Source organism: Dipteris shenzhenensis, chromosome 1 (assembly GCF_047967505.1).
Source record: "Dipteris shenzhenensis isolate YYH24624 ecotype China chromosome 1, Dip_SZ_1.0, whole genome shotgun sequence".
In the NCBI taxonomy this organism is placed as follows: domain Eukaryota; kingdom Viridiplantae; phylum Streptophyta; class Polypodiopsida; order Gleicheniales; family Dipteridaceae; genus Dipteris; species Dipteris shenzhenensis.
The window spans coordinates 69,738,651-69,744,650 of NC_141596.1; positions in this window are offsets into that span (position 1 = coordinate 69,738,651).

Genomic DNA, 6,000 nt, shown 5'->3' on the forward strand with positions numbered 1-6,000 from the left:
ACGTGCAACTGCTGCTGGGGAGGATAGAGGACTATGTCATCTATGTACAGCAATATATGTATCATCGAATCAACATGCAACAATCCTAAACATTTAATGAATGTCGTGGTCTCATTAATGTAAAGCCCAAAGAGTGTTTGTGAGAAGAGCATCCTTGCTTCAAGCCGATGGTGCTCTCAACCCAATCTGATAGGCTTCCAAGGGCACATAGTCTCCCTCTGATTGACTTATACAGACTCATCACACCCCAAATGATATCTCTTGGGTTCTGCATGTCTTGAAGTCGCCTAATCATGCGGGATTGTGTTAAAGGCCTTTTGAAAGTCTACAAAGCAAGCGTAGACTTTTTGGGATCTCAATCTCGCCTCCTCGATGACGTCCCTTAGAGGTGGAGATATGGTCCAAAGTGGAATGTTGCCTCATGAATCCATCCTGTCCCAAAGCCCCCTATGTGTGTCTCTATGTAGCAAAAATCTCTCTCTCTAAGACTGATCCATAAATTTTGGCGAAGGTGTGACCAATCATGAGAGTATGGTAGTTCCTAGTGTCCATGGGATCCCCTTCTTTGTGTATTGGCTTGATGGTGTAGTACTCCAAGCAGAGGGGAAGCCTTCACATACAGCATGATTGGACATCTGCGCCAAGTTCAGGCTCGTGGAATGGTATCGAAGGCCTTCTAAAGTCTACAAAACAAGCGTAGACTTTGTGGGATCACGAGCGTGGTCTCAAGACTTGCCCGTAAGGCGAAGATATGATCCAACGTGGAATGCTGGCTCCTAAAACCAGCCTGCCCCAATGCTCGCTGCCCATGCATCTCTGTGTAAGAGCTGATCTCTCTCTCAAGCACTGACCTGTAGATCCTCTCTCTCACAAAGCAGGAGATTCCATGGACACAGAAGAGAGAGAAATGTACAATGATCGAATGGTCATTCAGGTCTTAACTCTTCTGTTCCGAGTTGGTACTAAATAGTTAATAGTTACTATATTGTGTTAGGTGGAGAAATATGGTCATTGTCCCACCTAGTAGCCTCCAAAAGGAGGAGGGCTTAGGGGGTTCATATCTCAGCATGTATTGGAGTAGATGAACCTGTAAGGGGATCGGCTGAGGTTGCCACATGCGCAGGAAGATGGCTGCCACATGGACAGCAAACAGAGATCCTGTTTAGGATTTATTTGGGGCAGGCCACCAAAGACTTCCTTCATGGGTTGGTCGTGGGGCTGGAAAGAGCCCAGCCATGAGCTCAAGTGGAGTGCACAACATCTGCAACAGTGCGCAGTTGCAGCAGCAAGAAAAGGGCTAAGAGAGAGAGAGAGAGAGAGAGAGAGAGAGCTTACCTGGTCAACAGCAGGCGCAGCAGCATGATGCTAGAAGGACCAGACAACGACCTTGTCAAAGGCTTCATGGTGGAGACTGAGGATCTAGAAGATCAGCAGGTGGTAGACTTACCCCACAGTTGGCTGGAGGGATTCATACCATGGGGATCTATGTGGACCAGCCACTAGGATCTCACAATGGAGGGAAAGGTGGACCAAGATGTGGATGGCACTGATGGTAATGTCTAGTTTGAAACAAGCCTAGGATCTTTGGTACATTGCAGGGTTTTGCTGGTCCCTATCTTCTGAGGGGGCGGACTGGATATTACTCTTGGTGCCCTTGATTACTGAACAGACCAGGAGTGGTCGTGACTCGGACTAGGGAATGTACAAGTGTTCCAGGCTGGACCTGGTTGTTTGAGGGCGATGTGGGGAAGTTCCTAGGGATATGAGAGGTGCAGACTCAGAACCAGATGAAGAAGACACCCTTGACATGTTCCAGATGAAGAAGACACCCTTGACATGTTCCTGAAAATACATATTTTGTGACGGGGGTTTCAGGCACTTCTAAAATTTTCCAGCTGCTTGGTGAAACCCTAAGAAAGCTGCTTGGGACTCTTTGCTGGACTCAATTTCAATGTGAGATTGATGGGTATAAAGGAAGCTTGGTCCTTGTGATTTTAACAACTCTGTGGCATTGCTGTAGTACTTACAGTGACCATGAGCTCACTTGGTCTCTTTGTAACGTTTTGCAATCTCTTTAACAGAAAAACATGAATTCATCTATTTTTAGCCTCATTGACCTTTGAAATGAAATAGCATTTTAAAAGAAATTCTTTGCTCCATTTATAGGCTCATGTTTGTAATCGAGCAGTTTACTTCAGTGTATCTCTTATTGCTCAGTGTGGTGACACTGCTCTATACTTTTGGTATGAATCTGTTCTCTTTAGATTGTGGCATGAGTTAATTTCGGTATTACAGATTCTTTTTATTGCTATTAGGAGGGGGCTAATATACATACTTCAAATGATATTAGTTGTGTCGCGTGATTGCTCGAGTGCACTGCCTTGTGGTTATTGGAAGTGCAAGATTTGTAGGTAAAACTGCTGCTTTAAAAACTGGAGAGAGAGAGAGGGAGCAAGGAATACATGGAAAATCACACTTAATGACAACAAAGTCCTTGCTTCTATCCTTTACTGAGGCGCTAATTGGGTCACAAATTTGTTACAGTTTAACATGTAATAAGCCTTTTGTTTTGTTTTGGTATGTTATTTTGGCTTGTGAACACGTGGTTTTGTTATAATGCCTTTTTACAAGCTTCATGCTCAATTTTTCCTTTAGAAAGAAACTACTGATTGATTGCCTATGTGAGTCCAGTTTAGTTTTTTGAAGTCATCTTTATACCAATTAAATTAAATGAGGAGAGAGTAAATATACAATTTGAATTTCAGGTATCAATGATATGATATTGAATAGTAATACCCTTATTCATTTGAAAGGGATTTTGGGGTTTGTGCAAGGGTTATAGATTGGCTTCAATTCTTAGGAGTTTTGAAAATCAATGTAGAAGCACGTTAATAAAATCAAATGTTGTATACGAAATCTCTCATGTGATGTATGCCTTTCCTATTCGCCTCTCCTACCAATTTCAAATGGTTTTGGTGCATGGAGGCTTAATTTAATCTATGTTTATCTATGGCTTAATTTATTTGCACTTTAATTATGCTATGTTATCTATGGTTTAATTTATTTATGCATGTCTTAATTTATTTTATGCATAGACTATGTGCAAGAAAAGATTTGAACCCAAAACGTTCCTTTTCCAACTCATGAGCCCCACCATCAAGCTACAAAGTAAAATTATATTTCCTTTTCCTTATGACAGTTTTATAAAACCTCCTTCCCCTATGCATATCCTTCATAAGTGGTCCCGCCTTCTTTAATGCCCCTCCTTATTTAATTGAACCTCTTTCCTCCCCACGCGTGAGATTGCCCCTCCTCCTTTCCCCTCTAATTATTTTCCCCCTCTTTTCCCCTTTATTTAATTCAAGCCTTCCCCCCTTTATCCCACTCTCCCCTTCCCTCCTCTCCCACAAACTAATTAATTAATTGCTCCCAAATTCAATTCAGGGGTACCTATTCTTAACGACTATGCTCGAAGCTTGCTAAAATTTGACTTATGGTATCTCTCACCATCCAACAGTTACGATGGGAAGATAGGTGTCAATAGTCCTATCTACTTGTTATCAACATCCAAAGTAAACAAAACGTATGAGAGGAACAATGTATTTAAAGAATAGAACTATGAAGAAGAGAAGAGGAGATCATATTGATGAGATCTAGAAAGGACAATACATGTGATTAAGTGTGAATGACCATGAGAGCCGTTCTAAACGTGTAAAAAAGATTGAAGAAAACATGTGCTAAATTTTGCAGTCATTTACAACATATCATATCATTGTGAGCACACAGGGAAAATGGTTCATAAATTGTATCTCAAGCTACATCACTAAATAAAAACTTAGTTGGTGAAGGGTGGTGATGGGGGAAAATACGAGTATATATTTTTCTTAGATGGAGGTCCATAAACTATTAAGTTTTAAAGACTAAGTTGGTATAGAGTGGTGATGAGAAAATATGAGTATGCATCTTGCTTGGATGGAGGTCCATTCACCATGATGTGTAAAGAATATATACAAATGAGGAATTTATATGTAAGACATCTATGTAAGGAACATACTTGATGAATCACATTTAATGTAATTCTTAATCTTTGTTGGGTTCATCCTAAAGATCAATGATTATAGTATCTATAGCATTCGTACATGTAGATAATGCAAGACATACCTATAAATATACACACCAAGGCACCACAAACACTTATATGCATGATAAAACATATGACACAAGTTGTCACGCAACAATCAGCATGCACACATATATAAAATGCGCACAAATAACAAGCAACCATGAAACAAGCGATAGTCAATAGCCAAGAATTATCCACAACACTATAAAATATAAAGAAAGCAGCATTGCACACACAAAATGGAAAATTTATGTTTAAAAGTAAAAGTTTGAGACTTTTTAAACCATAATTAAAACAGTACTACATAGTATTACTATGAGGAAAGAAAAAATGCAAAAAAGAGGCCTAAATTTAAGAGTATTTTTCATTGCAATTTTGAAAATTATTGACATTTTTGTAATTCTAAAAAACACCATACATGGTCCTCATGCTTTGCCAACATCACCAAAGGAATGTAAGAGTTGGGTGATTTTCGATACAACGATATCCCAAAAAAGATGAAGTTTTGGTATACTGACACAATCAAAAAGTATACATGCACTCTTTCACTCTACGAGTGCATCTCTTCCTTATCAACACCAACAGTCTCATCATTATCAAGTTCATTGTCATAATTGGGTGACAAAGTGGATGATCCATCCTTCTCGGCATTATCAACAAAAACATTCTCTTCGTCGCTGGAAAAACCTAATTCCCCTTCCATTTGCAACCATTTAGACTAGAGATGGAGCCAACAAGATAGGATTAAACATTCTCAAAGAGAATGTATATTGTCTTCTTCAAGCTATACACCCATCATTTGTAAGCTAAAACATCATAAACAACTATGTCTACTTGTTCAATATCAAGAACGCAAATCACGATTGGTCTTTGGTACCCCTTATTGTCCTTTTCTTCTTTGGATATGCAACTAATCTGAAAACGTATCTCCTTTCAGTGGATTAGCATGTGTATTCCTAAACCATTCCACAACACAAAAGTCACTTGCCCTTGCATAGACTTTTGAATTTCTACCACTTTGCACTCTAGAGAGAATCTAGAAAGGATGTCCAAGAGGGTCCTCTTGAGCAAGAGTTGCAATCATGGAGACAACCTCCAAATCTTTTATGGAACCTGACCACATTTTAATGAGCTCTTGCCATCTTTCGCAAGATCGTCATGCACTAATCTCTCATGCACATATGTTGATTAAAGCTTCTACCCCATGAGTGGTAGACTTTGAGGTTTTACAAGCTAACCTAAAGCTGGAGACGATGTTGGACATACAAAAGGATTGCACAAAATAGTAGTGTTGCTCTTGAACTGATCAAGGATGAGGGCTTAGTCTTCAAAGAAAGTATTCTAGCACACTCGATTGTCTACAATTCTAGAGTATGCTTTTTCCTTCTCAATCAAACTTCTCTGACATGCACTTTTAATAGTCAACATCCCTTTTTTGAGTTTTTGCCTTCTCAATCAAACTTCTCTTCTCATACATGCACCTTTCATAGTCAACATCCCTTCGTTGAGCTTTTGCTCGTTTCCTAGAATGCCAAGCCTTACCCAGGGCTATGTCTGCATGAGAAAGCTTTGTCATTTCGAAATCAAGCTTCTCCGCATAGTCCTGAATTTGAAGGTCCAACTAGGTTACCGTTTGCTCCCATACTTCAATCGAATTTCCATCTGCGATTTTGACTGTACATGCATAGTCAGATAGGCTAATCTTTAATTTCAGCCTCTTGATTAACTCTGTATCGTTAAAGGCTATATACCTCGTTGTTGCGGACTTTGTAGGATATTATTAGGTGCACTGTTTACTAGCTTAGCAATAGACACACATAACAAAATAGTTACTAACCTCTTAGAAGATCTTGCTAGTTGAATCTCCATTTGTTCAG